Genomic DNA, 20,717 nt, shown 5'->3' on the forward strand with positions numbered 1-20,717 from the left:
TTATCCTTCTGAAATGCAGATTTCGCAGGGATCGAATGAAGGGCCGTAACACATCTGAAATGTTCAAAGTGCCGTCAATGCTAACAAGAAGTGACCGAGACGTGTAACCAATGGCCCTCATGCCATCACGTCGGGTGATACGCCAATATGGCGATGACGAATACACGCTTCCAATGTGCGTTCACCGCGATGTCGTCAAACACGGATGCGACAATCATGATGCTGTAAACAGAATCTGGATTCATCCGAAAAAATGACGTTTTGCCATTCGTGCACCTAGGTTCGTCGTTGAGTACACCATCGCAGGCGCTCTTGTCTGTGATGCAGCGTCAAGGGTAACCGCAGTCATGGTCTCCGAGCTGATAGTCCATGCCGCTGCAAACGTCGGTGAACTGTTTGTGCAGATGGTTGTTGTCTTGCAAACGTCGCCATCTGTTGACTCAGGGATCGAGACGTGGCTGCACGATCCGTTACAGCCATGCGAATAAGATGCCTGTCATCTCGACTGCTAGTGACATGAAACCGTTGGGATCGAGCACGGTGTTCCGTATTACGCTCCTGAACCCACCGATTCCATACTCTGCTAACAGTCATTGGATCTCGACCAACGCGAGCAGCAATGTCGCGATACGATAAACCGCAATCGCGACAGGCTACAATCCGACCTTTATCAAAGTCGGAAACGTTTTGGTACGCATTTCTCCTACTTACACCAGGCACCGCGGGTCAACTGTTGTTTGTGTATGAGAAATCGGTTGGAAACTTTCCTCATGTCAGCACGTTGTAGGTGTCTCCACCGGCGCCAACCTTGTGTAAATTCTCTGAAAAGCTAATCATTTGCATATCACAGCATCTTCTCCCTGTCGATTAAATTTCTTGTCTGTAGCAGGTCATGTTGGTGGTGTAGCAATTATAATGGCCAGTAGTATAATACTTGCTCCGAACCAGCTATCTATTGGTGATGTTGGTAGAACATACCACTGACTGTCGAATTTCAGTTTAATGTATTTGTGTTTTCATAGCTTGATGACAAACGTTATTACCTATTTTGTAGAAAGCCTGTGGGGTATTACTTAAATAATAGTGGCATAAGACAATATTCATGGAAGGAAGTATTCTATCTCAGTATTTTAGGTTAGCTCAGAAACAACCATCAAAATGGATAAAAACTGTAATGTGTAGTCTAATTGAGAGGTAAGCCAATAACGCTCATAACGATAGTTTCTTCCAACGTCATTTGGACACTTCTGTTGACAATGTGTGTTACAGTTATTCAGCATTTTGGTCGAATTACGCCTTAAGGCTTACGAAGCTCATTCGAAAGAGATGAAAAACACAAAAGTGGTGAAGTAACTGAAAAACCGCGTTAGCGATATGTACTGTAGGGATAACTGCCTGTAGTCCTGGACATTGCTCCCGAAATGTCGATTTTATTCGAAATGTTGCGTCTGAGGGACTGAAAACATTTTATTCACAAGAAATATACGTATGTTATACAATACGTATTTTGTTCGTCATAATAAACTGAACTAAAGCTACTTTAATTGTTGTTTCGTGTTAAACAGAGCGCAGAAACAACGTGTGCTGCAGTGTCATCAAAGGGGTAACATATGATAGAAAATGGGTCACAGTTTGAATAAAAAACCCGGAAATCTTTTAACGATAAGCTGCACTGAGTTGGACTGTGAAATAGAGATCACTTATATACTATGACTTCAGTCACCGACATCAAGCAGTCTCTTATGTTAACTGCTCGCACGAAGTAATAATAGGTTGACAGCACATGATCGCGATGGAAATCTGTGTCTACAATCTCTAGTGCTATTGGCAGAATTGTCCTCTGCCGCCATTGAGCTTAGCCTGTTCCGGTTAATTTTTAGCGTTTCTCCTGCAGTTCGACGATACGTGGTCTCGCACCCACGGCTTCCATCGCCATATCGACATGCGGGAGACGGCGGGGGTGCCTCTCAATTACTCGTATACATGAATTGGCCTAATTACTCCTGTGTGATGATGGGCTGCGGCCCAATAGCAATTCAATTTTAATTACAGCGGCCGCAACCTATTGCGTCGCTCCGCTACCGCCATCACCCGTATGCTTCATCAGGAACTGGAAACAGAGGGTAATATCATCGCAAAGCAATTAGAAACGCAGCTTAAAAAGTGGAAAGGAGGCACTTTGCGTTGACAGATTCCAGTATCGCAGCGGCACCGAACACCATCTTCGACATATATTCGTGCTGCGTCCAATCAAGGAGAATTAGTGCGCCAAATATGAATTTTGGTCGCTCATTTGCTCCGTTAGAATCTTTATTATTGAAACTGATGTGTGTTACGTTTTTACGATTGTACAGTATATCTTAGGGCAGTGGTCGTCAGACTTGTTGCTTATGAACCAATGTTAACACTGCGGGACGACGTTACGCAACGCATTGGAAAGGTGGCCACTCAAAGATAAATACATTTTTCGTCAAACCACGGTTATTGATAGAAGCTTACCGCTGGCATATTTTGAATCCATATTGTATGACGTACCACACCAAACATTTTTAAGCGAAAAAGAAAATAATATATTGAAACTACATGCATTTTTCTGAACCCTTACATAGTAACCAATTTTCCGTAACTAAGCGTATACTATCTGCGATTAGAACAGGATCCATGTTTGTTTTTCTGATTTTCTGCAGCGTTTTCTTGGCATTTTCACGCCCCATTATCTGAAAGAGTACCAACCGGCTGCAACAGACCTTTTCCAAGCAGGCTTTGATATTAGGCCAAATATAACAGAACAGAGGCTGTTTTAAATAATGAAACTTAATTATTTCAAAAATTTTCACAAATTGACAGAAAGGCACATGAAAGCTTTGCATATAAAAGGGTTTAGAAGTCATTTTATGTCGTGTGTTACGCCTGTTTTCTGAAAGTAATTAAGTCTTATTCGGTTGAACACGTTGACCACTTTTCGCGAAGAATAGTGCGGCCACTCTTCCCAATCCAACGCCATGTTGGCATTTGTGAACTGCAGAATAAACTGTCACAAAGAAGTAAATGACACTGAATTACACATGTAGGCCAACAGAGGTTGTTTAAACATCGATATTGTGAAGAATTACCACTCTCCATACAAATCAGTTAAGAAGAATAATAAAAATGAATTAACTTACATCGGACATCCAACAACAAAAAACATTTTTCGAAAAAATAGCGGGACAAGGTTCCTCTCTCTCTCTCTCTCACACACACACTGACAACAATGGCGATGCATATTAGAACTAGTCTCACCCCTTCTCTGCAGGCAGCAGCATTAATTACACTCATGTTCAGAAAAACAGAGCACCTTGAAAGACTAGAGATATGACGGTCAATTCACAAGACATATACATTAGTATGTTCTGTAGAGATGATGAGTATCTCATATATGTCGATCAGCGGGTTACAGGTCAATATTGATGGCCCATTGCAACACCACCTACCGATAAAATGAGCATTCGGATCTCGTTGTCACTGTAAACCTAAGGTAATGGATCAGTGTGATTTGAGTAGAAGTGCAGGATGCCGCGCAGATGTATGAGCGAACCGTACCGTCAAATCAGTGGGTTTGAAGGAGGACGCATTATTGGCATTCGACAATGTGATTCATCCCCCTGGGAAGTTGCTACTCATGTGGGAGGAAGTGTGTCGGCAGTGCAACAGGTATGTGCAGAATGATTCACAGAAGGCCGTAGCACACGACGAGATGGGAAGGGTAGCACCCCAGCACCCCACCCCCACCCCCAGACCATCACCCAAGAAGAGCGAATCGACACCTCATCCAAATAGCACTGCAGGACAGATCTGCGCCCTTCCTCAGCTCTTGTGGAACAGTGGAACACATCGTACAGTATCACGGCTGGCAGTTCGTCGCCGTTTATCACGGCATGGGGTACGAACGCGTCGTCTACCTGTCAGAGACGAATGTGCAGAAACGTGCTAGATGGCAATGGTGAATGGAATGTCGTCTCTGGTGACAGGAATGGCATCAGATAGTGGTTTTAGACGAATCGAGGTTCTGTTTGATTCAAAATGGTATCCACAATTTGGTTCGCATCAGACAGGGGGAGCTGCATCACAATGACTGCTTTCGAACAAGGCATACACCACCAAGTGAAGGCCTTATCGGGTAGGGTTCTATTCGGTACCACTACAAATCACAGTTAGTGGGTGTCCAGGACGCTGTAACCAATGTGACCTATGTGAATGACATCCAGCGAGCCGTAGCCACACCCTTTCTCCAATATGGCGTTTTTCAGCAAGACAACACGGTGCCACAAGCTGCTGCATGAACACATGACTTCTTGGTTTCACGTCAGTCTTTTGCCCTGGCCCAGGAGGTCACCAGACTTCTCCCGAATCGAAACTGTGTGGGGCATGGTGAAACAACAGGTGCAGCGCTGTGACCCTCTGCTAACGACCACAGATAAACTTTGAAACCAGGTAAATCCAGCATGGATGGTTGTACCATGGGACGCCATTCACGCCTTACACACGACAATGCCATCTCGCATGGAACAAGTATCAGGGACCACGGTGAATCCGGTGCGTATTAGGCAACAAGACACATGTAGAATCGAAGTGACCGAAATGATAATCCTTTCTGCAGAACATACTGATGTACGTGTCCTGTGAATATGAACGTCCTATCTCCAGTCGTTCAAGGTGTTCTGTTTTTTTTTCCTGAACATGTGTCGTATGTTATATTAACTAAAAAACCTTACTTAGCAGACAACCGAATTCACCAACGTTAATTAAAGTTAAGCACATCTTAAAATCTTACAGTCTCTGTAAGTATTTTTGTTTGTTACTGAGAATGAAGAATAAACTCTTCATAACTCTTCATATTAGCTGATGTTTTGGATTCTTCACTTGTTAGAAGCATGTTACAATAAAACACAGCTGAAAACCGCGGGCTGTACCAACAACTTGTTCCTGTAACAGATTTCCTGTTCGGAAAATTACAGTTCTCAGATTCAAATTTCACGTAAGCAAATTATTTTGTAAATTCTAACTGATTGGAAAAAGTACGAATGAATTAGTTTCTTCATTCTTAATTTAATTATAATTTTAACCACTGCTCATGTGCACAGTTTACACCACAAATCTAAGTCTATGATGTAGCTTTTAAAACTCAGGTGTTATTTTTGTTTTGTAGTTTGACTGTTTGAATAGATTGTAGTTCGATGATCTACACTTACAAGTCAAAATATCATGGCTACGTATTTAACAGCATGAATATCCATTTTGTAACACGGTGCAACAGCGATTCCGTGTTGCATGGAAGCTAATGCTTGGGAGTTTCCCAAAGTACGTTGTAAAGATAATTACTTGAGGGCGCTTTGTGGGTAAGAAGTTGGCGCTCGATAGCACAAAGATGTGTCTCACTGGGCTTAGATAGGTTGAATTTTGTGGTGGCCAATATACCAATGTCGGTTCTCTATTATGCTCCTCGCTGCACTATAGCACATTTCTTGCCTTGTGACACGGACAGTTATCCTGCTGGAAAATGCCTTCACTGTCGTGGAGCAGATGCAGCATGAAGGGGTGCAGGTGAACCGCAAGAGATTCACGTTTTCGTCCCTTTATTACTAGCACGGGTCAAATGGGGTGATCATTGTGTCCTCCATAGTACAATACTTTCCCCACCGGCCTGAGTCCGTGGTACGGTATAGTGATGGAACAACCGAATTTTTTTAACAATCTACTAGTTAGTCGATTGCCGTTTCATTCAGTCGATTTTTTTCAGTCGAATGAAACAACCGCATGAGACTAGTCTCCGAGCCCATGTCAGCTACGTGAATGTTTTCACACTTTCACTGGGTTTCGATGGTTTCACTCCATGCTAGACAAAAACAAGTCTCCGTCCGTTGCGTCCGTTATATTGTTTTCATTCAAAGCGAGAGAAACGACTGACTCATCCCTGTCGGTTGCTGCCGCTATGTGAATTTTTCACTCAGTCTCTGAGCTTGAGTGATTTTCGTCTACATAAACTTGGATACTCGGCAAATAACATTTAAGTGTCTGGCAGAAGGTTCACAATTCTCAATTATTCCAATCTCGTATAGTGCGCGGAAAGAACGAACACCTGTAACTTTCCGTACGAGCTCTGATTTCTCTTATTTTATCATGGTGATCGTTTCTCCCTATGTAGGTCGGCGTCAACAAAATATTTTCGCATTCGGAGTAGAAAGCTGGTGATTGTAATTTCGTGTGAATGTTTCTCCGCACGAAAAACGCCTTTGTTTTAATGATATCCATCCAAAATCCTGTATCATTTCAGTGATACTGTCTCCCCTATTTCGCAGTAATCCAAAACGTGCTGCCCTACTTTGAACTTTTTCGATGTACTCCATCAATCCTATGTGGTAAGGATCCAACACCGCGCAGCATTATTCTAAAATAGGACGGACAAGACGTCTCCTTTGTAGATCTGTTACATTTTATAAGTGTCCTACCAATAAAACGCAGCCTTTGGTTAGCCTTCCCCACAACATTTTCTGTGTATTCCTTGCAATTTAATGTTGTTCGTAATTGTAATTCCTAGGTATTTAGTTGAATTTACGATCTTTAGATATTGAGGTCATCAGTCCCCTAGAACTTAGAACTACTTAAACCTAGCTAACCTAAGGACATCACACACATCCATGCCCGAGGCAGGATTCGAACCTGCGATCGTAGCAGTCACGCGGTTCCAGACTGCAGCACCTAGAGCCGCTTGGCCGGCTCGTGTAACCGAATTTTAAACAGATTCCTTTTAGCACTCATGTGGATGACTTTTCGTTGTTTAGGGTCAATTGCCAATTTTCGCAACATACAGATAGATGTCTTTTCTAAATCGTTTTGAAATTTCTTTCTTCTTCAGCTTGTTCCTTGGGGTCGGTCGTTCGGGAGCGAGCGGAGCGTGTAGCGCCGCCTCCGTAACCTCCGCTTGCAGCTTCCGGGGCCAGGGTTACAGCCGGTGCGAGGAGGTGGTGCGGTAGTAGGAGCGAACACAGGGCTGCCGGGACTGCGCTGTATAGAGCGGCGACTGGTCAACGCGCTACCTCCTCATTCTGGCTGTACCCCTGGCACTGGCAGCCGCAGGACGCTGACACGGAGCGTGCGCGACTCAGGCACTGACTGATTATTTATAATAATTTATGGACATCATATCCTTCAAACGTAACGAAAACCAGTGGTAAAAAAAAAGTGTCAGTGTTACCTTCTTCTTTACATACCCCTAAAAGAACTCCTATGCTTGCTCATCGTTGTGCTCCGCGTGTTATTCCAAGGGCAGTGGTTATCAGTGTTACATATTTTTTGACTCTTTGAGGGGCAGGAATTTTTTTAAAAATGAAAAATCGTGATTTGTCAAAATTATAAAACTTTTTACCAAACAAAATAATTTATTTTAATACAATTTTACAATATTTTGTTTACTTTTCTAATTACAGTTAATTAATTAGTGGTTACCTCTGTTAACCACCGCCCTTATTTACACAAACAACTCAAAAGTACATCATTGTTGAGAATGAAATGTTTGAAAGCAAGTTTTGCCTTTTCGTAGACAAAGAAGTACATTACATGAAGAACACATCCTCACTGTTCTAACAGGAACAGCATGTGTGGTGCATACTGCACTTGGGATGGCCTGTTGTGGATGATGTGTACTACCTTCCAATCAGATTTGTTTGTCCACGTGTGGTTTATGTTTACTGAGAGTTACGCTCTTCCCTTTTTGACTTAGGCCACTGCCTTGGCAAGTAGTCCTTCTTACTCTTTCCTTCGGAAGTCTTTATTCGTGAATTGTTCCATTTCAGTTTCTTTGTGTATGATAAACGCATTCACTACGCACATATCAATAAAGTGGAAAAAAGCCTATGCCACCATTTTTTACTTTTGCGATCACAACCAAAGTCTCCTTTTAGGCGATCAAAATTGTCAACAAAATTCATGCTCTTGATATAGTCATTCAATACACGGGGACTGCAAATGTTTTCTGGGCTTTTTGTAGGACAAAAAGATTGTAAGATGTGAAGAAATTATCCATGAAAACAACATGATTTTTGCCATAAAGTTCTTCACATAAATCCGGTACTACCCGTGCACTCAGTCAAAGTTCAAACTTCTCTGTAGCTAATCTTCCAGTATAAAAAAAAATGGTGCAAATGGCTCTGAGCACTATGGGACTCAACATCTTAGGTCATAAGTCCCCTAGAACTTAGAACTACTTAAACCTAATTACCCTTAGGACACCACACACACCCATGCCCGAGGCAGGATTCGAACCTGCGACCGTAGCAGCCCCGCGGTTCCGGACTGCAGCGGCAGAACCGCACGGCCACCGCGGCCGTCTCCAGTATAAATTGGGAACTTCAAATTACATGCAGGTTCATCACACAGCACTCATATTTTATTGCCTCTTTTGACAGCCTTGTCCCTCATATATTGCTTCATTGAGCTTCTGCCTTTAAATTTCACCATTGACTCATCAATTGCTACTTTTTTGCCTTGTGCAAACCTTTTATTCAATATTTCAACAAGAGGCCTTATTTTAAAAAAGCTTGTCATAATTGTCTTGTCCCCTTTTAGGCATCATCGTTGTCATTTGAATCGATATGGCTCAGGAGAAAACTGAGTCGTTTTACAGTCATCAAGTCACATATATATGACTCATTTAAATCTGTAAATGAAGACCAATAATCTTGATAACTTGGTAATTTTTTGACACTCATAAATAAATTGATGCCTTCAGTAGTTGGGTTGAAAGGCTTTCCTTTCTTTGTGGCTTACAAATTGGTGTGAAATTTAATATGTTTTACAATTTCATCAGTAAAAAATTCACAAAATATTTTATGTGGCGATAGATTTTACATCTTTGTAAAAACAGCTGTAGGGCCAATTATTTCCACAAAATTAGGCAGTGCTTCAACTATGAAATTCTGGCTCCATTGTGGAGGATCATCCTGAACAATGGGTACACCTCCAGATCCACCAGTGGTACCAGAATAATTTGAAATGTTTGGCTGTATATGTGAAGAATTAACTGTCACAGATGTCGTTGCTTTAGCCAGAGGTGATCTCTAACGTCTAAGCATGGACAGAAAAACTGATTCAGAGGCAGACGAATCATCATTTGATGGAATTGTAGCCATTCAAGGTTCTTTGGGCCACCAATGTCATATGCTCATTATTATTATTATCGCACAAGTGATGATTACTTTCGGGTAAATTATCATCTGCTTCATTGCTACTCTCTTCAGAACATGATAACATAATATTATCACAGTCATGTTCATATATAGGATCAACGTCAGAGTCTTCTAACAAACTTATTTCACTATCTGACTCTGATGGAAGGTCCTCGAAAAGCAGTGTTCGTATTTCATCATCACTAAGACACCTCCTAGGCATACTGAATGAAAGCTGTATCCCAGTTGCGCGGTGGTTAGCACCGCTAACCTAGCTTAAAGTAACAAAAATATGAAATAAGTGAACTTGTTTCACGTAAATGTTGCACTGGAGGTCATTAGTATGAACTAAATTTAAATATGAAAATACTTCCTTGGAAATGAAAGTAATATTTATGGGCCAAAGTTGTTCTTTAAAACGTACACCAACTAAACGGCACAAAACTGCTGCAAGGCAACAAACGAATTGTGCTGTACCATCTGTAGGAAAGCAAAATCCAATGCCATGTCATCTAGGGAGAACTCCCTCAACTAACTGTGTGGCTCGCAGTGACAACTGCTGCCCCATTCGGTCACCAGGTGTCGTAAAATAGGTGGTTAACATTGATAACCACCGCCCTTGAAAGAGATAAGGCCTAGTGATAGCCACTGCCCCTAAAAGAGTTACTTGCACCTAGAACAATTTAATGCACAGCAACCTATTCATCAGTTTTAAAAGGTGATAACAAGAATTGGTCTTCTAGTAAATAATGAAACGAGTGTGTTTATTGCGTCTTCCGGTGCACATGAGGCTATGTGATGTACACCCCAGTTTTTATTGTACTGCTTCACTTCACTGATTGTAGTACTTTCAAAGTGGGTTCACTCATTGGGCAACTCGGTCAGCTAAACCACTTAACAGTGCTTTCAGTAGAATGAACGAATGAATAAAAGCTTAAGCTGACAGAAAAACCAAAGACTGGTTTTACTTGAAAAGGAGAGAATGAATAATAACTACGCCAGTACGCAAAACGCCACTGAACTGTGTCGACTGTTTTCATTTGGTTGCTCTCAGAGACTGGTTTCACGCGAAAGAAATGAATGAATAAAAGAAAAATCCCGCCGATATGTAAAACTACAATCGACTGATTCGATTGTTTCCATTCGGTTGCTCTCATAGACTGGTTTCACTCAAAAGATGAATGAATAATTCCACCGATACGTAAAACTGTAACCGACTGAATAGATTGTTTCCTTTTGGTTGTTCTCATCACTCGCTCGGTGCACGTCTCTAGTAGAAGATAGCTTGGATGACTCTGTATCCCGACATAACCATCGACTTGATGTAACCTGAAACATGATTCTTCCGGTCATGCGCGACGTTTCGCATTATTCGTGCTCCAGTCTCACTGTCACAAGATGTCAGCCTTTTGCCCTGGCCCAGGAAGATCACCAGACTTGTCCCGAATCGCCCACTACAACTGTAATTGACAATGCCGTTGTGTCAGCTACGAAACACGAGGAGTTGTTTGCTGTGGACGGCCATGTTTAGCGGCGTAGGCTGGAACGTGGACTCCAAAATACTTACCCCTCCACCAGCTTCTTCGTCAGACCTTCGTGTCGTAGACCGCCGCTGGTCAGAGAAGTGCAGTGTACTAAGCCCGGACATCTGTTTGTACAGAACTTCAAGCAATTAACTACGTGGCAAAAAACTGTCCGCTCAAGATGCTTTAAAATAAACAAATCGTATCTGTTCGTGATAAGACTTTTACTATAGTTGCAAGAGAGGTAGATGAATGTCGCTCAAAGCTTGTAAAACTGCGAATAAAGCGCCTCCTTCAAACTGATTTAAATCTTCATAATTTGCCATCGTAGAAGCAGTAACCGATTTAACAACCGCGCCAGACACTCGTTTTGTACAGGCCTTGCCGACCGCAGCGCCGTATTCTGCCAGTTAACATATCTCTGTATTTTAATACGCATGCCTATACTAGTTTCTTTGGCGCTTCAGTGACATTCTTGCACCAGGAAACTTTCCACATTTTGGTCAGAACCAACACTTTCTTATCCGATCATTTTTGTTAAAGTCTTTTGCATTGGGCAAGTCACCTTTTGCGTAAACGAACAAGCCGTTTGAAAATCTCGTACAAGATGATCTGCCGGTTACCTTGTTAGGTATCAGACTGGTCTACACCACATCTAGTGTAGCTACAGGCGGCCGCGTGCGGAAGTACCTCGAGAGAAGCATGGGCTGGTCATAGCGCTTCAGTCACTGCAATCTTCAAACATATAACCACATAACATAATTATGTTAAAAGTAGTTAATAGCTATGAAACTAAGACGGAGAAAAAAGTCACAATATCAGTGATATAGAAATCAGTAATAAACGCAACTTTACGCTAATACTTGGAGATTGCATTGTAACGCAGGTAGCAGACGCGGAGTCGAGCAGTGGCCGGAGTCGGATGCAATGTAGTTGAAATGTTCAACATTACGCCGTTCAGTCTATAATAAGTTAGGCAAAGAACCTCGTATATCATTTCAGCCATGCAACTAACATCAATACCGGATGCAAGGCAGAATAAAAAAGTACTCACAAAATGTGTTATGCACTCCATTTAGCAGCCGAAGTCCCTCACGTACTTTGACGACAGTTATAGGTTAAAGGACTACAAATCTCACGTTGCACTGTAAGTGGCAAGAACAGTACAACGTGGCACCATCAATCGAGCGTATCTAGTGGTATTTGCAGCACCTAATAATAAAACGGCATAATGAAATGAAAACAAGACAGGAGGAAAGAGTAAGTAAACTATGTATTACATCAAAAGTATCCACCATAGCTATTAATAGATATATCCATTTGTGTGAGACGGCGGTTAACGCTTTGATGGAAAAATTTTTGCGCTTGTTTATGGAACAATGACTGTACCCAGGCGTGCACCTTTCGCAATGAAATCGGAGGCCACGAATGTCTTTTTTTTCATAACTTCAAAAATGTGGAAATCGCACTGGCAGATATCGGGACTATATGGAGGATGTGTAAGCGTTTTCCAGCGAAATTGCTAAAACGTTGTCAAAACAAAAACCACGCCAGCTCTCGGAAAATAATGATGACTTTTTCCTTTGACTACGAGGGCTCGTTGCTCTTTGACTTTCTGGAACACTGCGCCACAATTGAAGAGCAGCGGTACTTGGACACTGCAACAATTGAAGCTCGCTATAAATTGCAAACGTCCTTGAATGTTAACAAACGGCATTATTCTGTTGCAGCGTAATGCCCACCCACATGTTACCAGACTGTTCGGCTACGCTGAGGATGTTTCGCTGGGAAGTATCTGCACGTCTTGTAGAGCTCGCATGATGTCTGGGCAACCATTTTCTGTTGAAACAGTACATCAGTTTATGTGCCTATTGTCCGTTTCATTCTTGCCGTATCTAATATGAAATTTTCCTCCATAGAGTCCCAATCTCTACTAATGCAGTTTCCATATTTTTGGAGACCTGAAGAAAGAAATTCGTTGTCCTCGACTTGCTTCGGACGAAGGCATGCACGCCTAGGCGCAATGGTTTCACATGTAACTGCAAACCATTTTCCGTAAAGACATTGCCCATCCTATCTCACAGTGGGACACACGTATTAAAGTTATGACAATTATCTATGAAATAATAGTTTACTTGGTTTCTTTTTCGATCTTTCCCGTTCTTATTTAACTGACTGTTATAAGTACACAGCGTACTCTTCACTTTAATTAGTGAAAGACGAGTAAATTAGCGGCTTTGACGAGCAGTGGTTTAAGCCAAAGTTATTTACTGTGAGAATAATATTAGCAGTTCATGATAGATATAGTATGAATGAAAGGGACAGTAGGTACAGGAAATGTCATTAACTGATGTACCGTTTCACCAGAAAATGGTCCTCCAGACATCATTCGAGCTCTGCAAAACGTGCAGATACTTTCAGAACAGGCACGAGTGCCTGGCTTGTCCCCGGCGAAGCACGTGGGGGGCATGATTAGGCTAATGACTCGTGGGACAAGTCCATCTAAGAGGCGTGTTTTTTAAGTAAGTTCCGTTTTGAAATTAAAAGAAGGCATGCTAAGATATCTCAATAATTTTATTTTTACATGAAAGTCTGTACCTTAGTATACGCACTGACGCCATTACAGTCTGATTCTTCCTCGTTTACGTTGAGTACTCTGTGTTTAAGATGCCTCCCATAATCGTGAGTCCCGGCGACTGTAAAGTACGGGTTGTTATAAGATTTCTTAGTGTAAAGGCCTAAAAGCGATCGATAATCATCGTGAGATCTGTGCAGTTTAGGAGAAAACATTATGAAAGATGCAATAGTAAGAAAGTGGGTGAGAGCATTTAAAGATGGCCTCACATATGTGCGTGGTGAACGACGGAGTGGAAGTTGGTTCTGAGCACTATGGGCCTTAACATCTATGGTCATCAGTCCCCTAGTACTTAGAACTACTTAAACCTAACTAACCTAAGGACATCACACAACACCCAGTCATCGCGAGGCATTCTGAGTGTGAGTCCTTCGGTCGTTAATGAAAATTTGGTGCAGGAAGTGGACAATAAGGTGGGAGAAAACAGACGCTTTATGATTTCCTCCTTGCGGGATGACTTTCGCGATGTTTCTCGTAGTGTTTTGTATGGCATTGTGACCGAGCACTTGAAATACCGAAAATTTTGCGCGTGTTGACGGATACCCACAAAACCAAATGTTTAGACAGTGGATTGACTTTCCTTGAGCGGTAGCACAACGACGGTGATGATTTCATAAGCTAAATTGTTACGGGCGATGAAACATGGGTGGCCTACGTCACACCAGAAGCAAAGCAACAGTCCATGGAAGTTGAGTAAGGGCATCGTTTTGCTGCAAGACAATGCCCGTCCGTATGTGGCGAGCCAGACCAAAGATCTCATCACGTCTTTTCGGTGGGAAACTCTAGATCATCCTCCGTACAGCCCCAATATTGCGCCCAGTGAATACCATCTGTTCCTACACTTGAGGAAACACCTGGGCGGTCAGCGTCTTCAAGACGATGACGAAGTAGAAACAGTGGTGATGGAGTGGTTAACAAGTCAGGCGGCAGACTTCTATGAGGAGGGTATTCAAAAGCTGGTACAACGTTATGACAAGTGCCTCAGTAGTGACAGAAATTATGTAGAAAAGTAGATTAAGGTACAGGCTTTCATGTAAAAATAAAATTATTGAGATATCTTAGCACGTCATTTTTTATTTTCAAAACAGTACTTATTTTAAAAAAACTGGTAGAAGCCGTCCTCGGGGAAGATCAGTTTGGATTCCGTAGAAATGTTGGAACACGTGAGGCAATACTGACCTTACGACTTATCTTAGAAGAAAGATTAAGGAAAGGAAAAAACCTACGTTTCTAGCATTTGTAGACTTAGAGAAAGCCTTTGACAATGTTGACTGGAATACTCTCTTTCAGTTCTAAAGGTGGCAGGGGTAAAATACAGGGAGCGAAAGGCTATATACAATTTGTACAGAACCAGATGGCAGTTATAAGAGTCGAGAGACATGAAAGGGAAGCAGTTGTTGGGAAGGGAGTAAGACAGGGTTGTAGCCTCTCCCCTCCGCCACACACCGTCAGGTGGCTTGCGGAGTATGGATGTAGATGTAGATGTTATTCAACCTGTATAATGAGCAAGCAGTAAAGGAAACAAAAGAAAATTTTGGAGTAGGTATTAAAATCCAGGGAGAGGAATTAAAAACTCTTAGGTTCGCCGATGACACTGTAATTCTATCAGAGACAGCAAAGGACTTGGAAGAGCAGTTGAATGGAATGGACAGTGTCTTGAAAGGAGGATATAAGATGATCATCAACAAAAGCAAAACAAGGATAATGGAATGTAGTCGAATTAAGTCGGGCGATGCTGAGGGAATTAGATTAGGGAATGAGACACTGAACGCAGTAAAGAAGTTTTGCTATTTGGGGAACAAAATAACTGATGGTGGTCGAAGTAGAGCGGATATAAAATGTAGACTGGCAATGGCAAGGAAAGCATTTCTGAAGAAGAGAAATTTGTTAACATCGAGTATAGATTGAAGTGTCATTAAGTCGTTTCTGAAAGTATTTGTATGGAGTGTAGCCATGTATGGAAGTGAAACATTGACAATGAATAGTTTGAGCAAGAAGAGAATAGAAGCTTTCGAAATGTGGTGTTACAGAAGAATGTTGAAGATTAGGTGGGTAGATGACATAACTAATGAGGAGATAATGAATAGGATGGGGGAGAAGAGAAGGTTGTGGCACAACTTGACTAGAAGAAGTGATTGGTTGGTAGGACATGTCCTGAGGCATTAATGGATCACAGATTTAGCATTGGAGGGCAGCGTGGAGGGTAGAAATCGAAGAGGGAGACCAAGAGATGAATACACTAAGCAGATTCAGAAGGATGTAGGTTGCAGTAGGTACTGGGAGACGAAGGAGTTTGCACTGGATAGATTGGCATGGAGAGTTGCATCAAACCAGGCTCACGACTGAAGACAACAACAACAACAACTAGTTACTTAAAAAACACGCCTAGTATGTCTTATAGAGGTACAGGAACAAGTAGAGAAGCTGTGTAATAATGTAATCCCAAGATGTCAGAGCTTCCGTTGCCGGCTTTGGGGACTATACCATTTATCAATAATGTGTTTCAGGAATGGTACATACAACCGTACCTGATAATCACTTGAGCTTTTCGTCAGTAAAAGGAAACGTTTTAAGTACATCATTTGTATAATTTCTGAGTTGTTTGGGAAATCCTAATATTCTGATTTTACTTTCCGCCAGTGTGTTTCCTGATATGAGAAATGCTAATGTATCCCAAATACAATGGGTATTGATGCCACGACTGCACTTTGTTCCAACGGGGCGTTTTGTTAAGATTAATGCCGCTGTTTCGGGAGGCTGGGGAGAGGCGGCACCTTTGTGCTGTGGTGTGGGGTGGCCGGAACATCTACCCGCGCAGCTTCCGGCACCGTCAGCAGTCTGAGCGCGCACATTACGGGACGTGACCGGCATGAGACGCCGCCGAGCGACGCCCCGCGACACCGATCCTGTGTTTACGACTGCCTACAGCGCGCCGACGCGTCCCGCCAACGCCATTAAAAGTGCACCGCCGCCTGTCGTCGCCAGTCGAGAAAGTAGTAATAATGCGAAGACGAACAACAGGGACTCCAACCAGGACATGGAAGCTGGAACGTTTCGATTTGTGGTATTGTAGTAGCAAGTTAGTGAAGTACGAGGGTCGTTTGAAAAGTCCGTGCGATGTCCGAGACCAGCGCGTATCGAGGTCATGTTTAGTTATAGTTCAATTCTTTAATCTTGGCGGTTAGCGCATGCCCGCACAGACGCGGGAGATTGCTGCGTTGCCAGTTGCACACGCTAAGCAAACTTACGTTTAGGGGGGAGCGCGCAGGTTGTGAAGTAAAGCTACCACGACCGCATTAACCCTTTCGCTGCTACAGAGACGTGCTCCCCGCATTCCGCGCTGTGTGCGATTTTATCATCACTGCACTGCTCGCCTGTGTAGACACGTGGTGTTCCGACTGCTTTGACACACTTATCATTTGATTTCACAAAAACTATTTGGCCCAAAAATTTGATTTTTACACATCTTCTTGACTGATACCTTCCCCCCATAAATGACTTAATTTTGTTTCGATGTTCAACGCAGTTATTGTGCAGCGTTAAATGTAGTAAAGCACTGCACAAAATTTTGAAGAGTTTTCAGTGGTAAAAGTCCATAGCGTATACTTTCTGTATGGTTGATTTCAGTTCCCACAAAGAATTTGGAGAAATGACATTCAAACGAATAAAATTCATGATGTAAGACACTTCGATATTGTTTTTAAATAAAGAAAATATTAAGCATCGAAAAAGGTTTGAACTCGGGATCTTTCGCTTAGCAACTACATATTTTAACCATTACGCTAACGCGGCTAGGCAGTTAGTAGACTTCCTGGACGCAAAATACCGACAAACACTGTTGGTATGACTGTGAATTATTCACGTTTCGCCGAAGTACAATAGGAAATAAACAATTACCGGTGATCTTTATTGCGAAAAAGCGGTTAGTGAGAATGATACAAACACCTTTCCTTGCTATCGCCTCAATTAGGAGGCTTATTTCTTGTTTGGTTTAATTAATTAATAGAATATGAAGAACCTGGTATAAAGAATGCTTATTCCAAACTTTCTATAAAAGAAATTCTGCTATCAAGACATTCGTTCAGTTACTTTATTTATGACTGAACGTTTCTAAAACTGAAGACACTCGTCCGTGCTCTGTATTGCAGTCGAGCTCAGGCGACGTCGTTCTCTGTTCATTAGCTGACTGTGTTTTGTGACGTCAGATGCGCAGAACGAACCTAAAATCGGCCGCCGTCATAAATGACGCGCACTTTAGTAGCATCTTTGAGAAGAACGCGCACCAACTTTCAGCCATATTGGTCTATTTCTTTGTGTTTAGCTTTCGTGTGAATCAAGTAAGTCGAGTGATTGTCAAAAAATGAACGAAAAAGAATTTCGTGTGGTGATTAAAAATTACTTTATAGAAGACGAAGGCAACGGCCTTGCCGCAGTGGATACACCGGCTCCCGTGACATCACCAAAATTAAGCGCTGACGGGCGTGGCCGGCACTTGGATGGGTGACCATCCAGGCCACCATTCACTGTTGCCGTTTTCATGGTACACTCAGCCTCGTGATGCCAATTGAGGAGGTAATCGACCGAACAGTAGCGGCTCTGGTCAAAGAAAACCATCATAACGACCAGGAGAGCGGTGTGCTGAACACACGCTCCTCCTATCCGCATCCTTAGTTGAGGATGACACGGCGGTCGGATGGTCCCCATGGGCCACTTGTCGCCTGAAGACGGAGTGCTTTTTATGTAAGGTAAAACGCCGCATGAGACTAAAGAGAAGCTTGATAAACATTACGGTGACACTGCACCTTCGATCAGAACAGTTTATAAATGGTTTCAGAAATTTCGGATTGTCCATATGGGCACAAGTGATGCTGAACGTTCTGGACGCCCTGTGGAGGTTACGACTCCAGAAATCATTGATAAAATCGATGATATGGTGATGGATGATAGAAGAGTTAAGGTACGTGAGATTGCTTGTGTTGTGGGCATATCGAATGAACGGGTACATAATATTTTGCATAAACATTTGGACATGAGAAAGCTATTCTCAAGAAGGGTTCCGAGATTCCTCACGTTTGACCAAAAATTGAATCGTGTGAAGTGTTGCAAGTGTGGTTTTCAGCTGTTCAGGAAGAATCCGCAGGACAGTCGTTTCGTCACTGTGGATGAAACATGGATACATTACCACACTCCTGAGGCCAAACAACAATCTAAACAATAGGTTACCGAGGGAGAATCTGTACCAGAAAAGGCGAAGACCATTTCTTCGAGCGGAAAGATTATGGCAAATGTCTTTTGGGATTCGTAAGGGATAATCCTTATCAACTATATGGGAAAGGGTAAAACTATTACTCAACGTTATTGGACTGTTTGGAATTCGAGCTGCAAGAAAAACGCCAGCGATTGGACCGCAAAAAGTCCTTTTCCATCACGACAATCCACCAGCGCACACCTCAGCAGTTGTGATCGCAAAATTATTGGAAGCGGGATTCCAACTGGTTTCACATCCCCCTATTCCTCAGAATTCGCTCCCTCGGAGTACTGTTTGTTCCCCAATGTGAAGAATTGGCTGTCGCGACAAAGATTTTATTCTAACGAGCAGGTGATTGCAGCAACTAATAGCTATTTTGCAGAGTTCGACAGTTCCTTTTATTCGGAAGGGATCAACAAATTAGAAGAGTGTTGACGAAGTGTATAAGTCTAAAAGGAGACTACGTCGAAAAATAAAAAAAAGCTTTACCCCAAGAACGTAAGTAGTTTTTATTTTTGCACAGACTTCTCAAACGCCCCTCGTATGCCTATATTCTGAAGATATAATACCTCCTTCAACTAGCTATGTTACAGGTTGTTGTTGTGGTCTATGGTCCTAAGACTGGTTTGATGCAACACTCAACGCTTGTCTATTCTGCGCAAGCCGTTTCGTCGCTGCGTAACTATTGCAACGCTCATCCATTTTAACCTGTTTACTGTATTCACCGCTTGGTCTCTCTATACAATTTTTTACTCTCCACACTTTCTCCCCATGCCAGATTGACGACTGTTTCGTACCTGGGAATGTGTCCTACCACAAGATAACTTATTGTTGTCAAATTGTTCCACAAATTTCTTCTTTCAGGTTTTACATTCACCATTTACTCATTCTATATTCTATCTACCCATTTTATCTTTAGCATTCTTATGTAGTAACCATTTCATAAGCTTCTATTCACTCAACTCAGTGTCCACGTATCAGTTCCGTATAATGTTACATTCCATACTAATGTCTTCAAACAGTACTTCTCAACATTTCAATTTACATTAGATGTAAATAAATACCTCATTTGCAGAAATGCTTCCCTTGCTATTGCCAGTTTGCAGTTTATATCCCCTCTACTTCCGTCAACGTTAGTTATTTTACTCAAACGAAACTAATCTATTTCTTTTAGTACCTCATTTTCTAACCTAAATCCCTGAGTACCGTGTGACTTAATTCCACCACTGTCTTTTACCTCCGTTTTACTTTTGTTCAAGATCATCTTATAACCTCCTTCGGAGGCATTATCCATTCCGTTCAATTGATCTAGCAAGTCCTTTTGCCCTCACTGACAGAATGACAGTCTCATCAGTTTACCTGCAGTTCTTTTTCTGTACAAGTTGCAGTTAATCTTTCATTCTCTGTATTCTATATGTGGCAGCTTCAGAACTGTGAAGAGTGTAGCGTAGTTAACTGTCCCAAAAACTTTCCATAGTTTCTCTAAGTCTATAAATCTGTAAACGTCGGTTTGCCTTTCTTCAGTTTTCTACCATACGTCGTACGGTCAGTACTGCCTTGTGTGTTCCTACATTTTCTCGGAGCCCAAACAGATAATTTATTCTCTGTAAATTATTATCATGATTTCCTAAATCTATGACTTATCAAACCGATACTTGGGGAATACTCAAACCGGTCAGTACCTGCCGTCTTTGGAATTGTAATTATTACATTCTTCCTGACATCGGAGAGAATTTCGCCTGTCTCGTTTAATTTCTACATCAGGTGGAATAACGTGGCATATTCTGCCTCTATCAGGATTCTCAGTAATTCTGAGGTAGTTTAATCTACTCCAGGCACCTTCTTTCGACTTACGTCTTGCAGTACTCTTTCAGATTGTCCTCCCAGTATGATACCTTTCTTGTCATCATCTTTTTCTAAGATATTGTCTTGAAGTTCATTTGCCCTGCAAAGAAATCATATTCATTCATTTTACCTTTCAGCTTTCACTTCTGTGATTAGCAATTTTCATGCAACTGCTTCTCTTATGTCCAAAGATCTCTTTAATTTCCCTGTAAGCGACATTTCCCCCCTCATCATGCCTGCTTCTACAGTCTTGCAGTTATCCT

At 42.1% G+C, this 20,717-nt stretch overlaps 1 protein-coding gene across 2 annotated transcripts in view; it reads left to right on the forward strand.

Annotated features, from left to right (window-relative positions):
- The window catches only part of LOC126266886 (discoidin domain-containing receptor tyrosine kinase B-like), a 358,246-nt gene that overhangs the window by 234,823 nt on the left and 102,706 nt on the right, over nucleotides 1–20,717 (forward strand). The gene's annotated exons all lie outside the window — the stretch shown is intronic.

The sequence above is a fragment of the Schistocerca gregaria genome, chromosome 4 (assembly GCF_023897955.1).
Source record: "Schistocerca gregaria isolate iqSchGreg1 chromosome 4, iqSchGreg1.2, whole genome shotgun sequence".
In the NCBI taxonomy this organism is placed as follows: domain Eukaryota; kingdom Metazoa; phylum Arthropoda; class Insecta; order Orthoptera; family Acrididae; genus Schistocerca; species Schistocerca gregaria.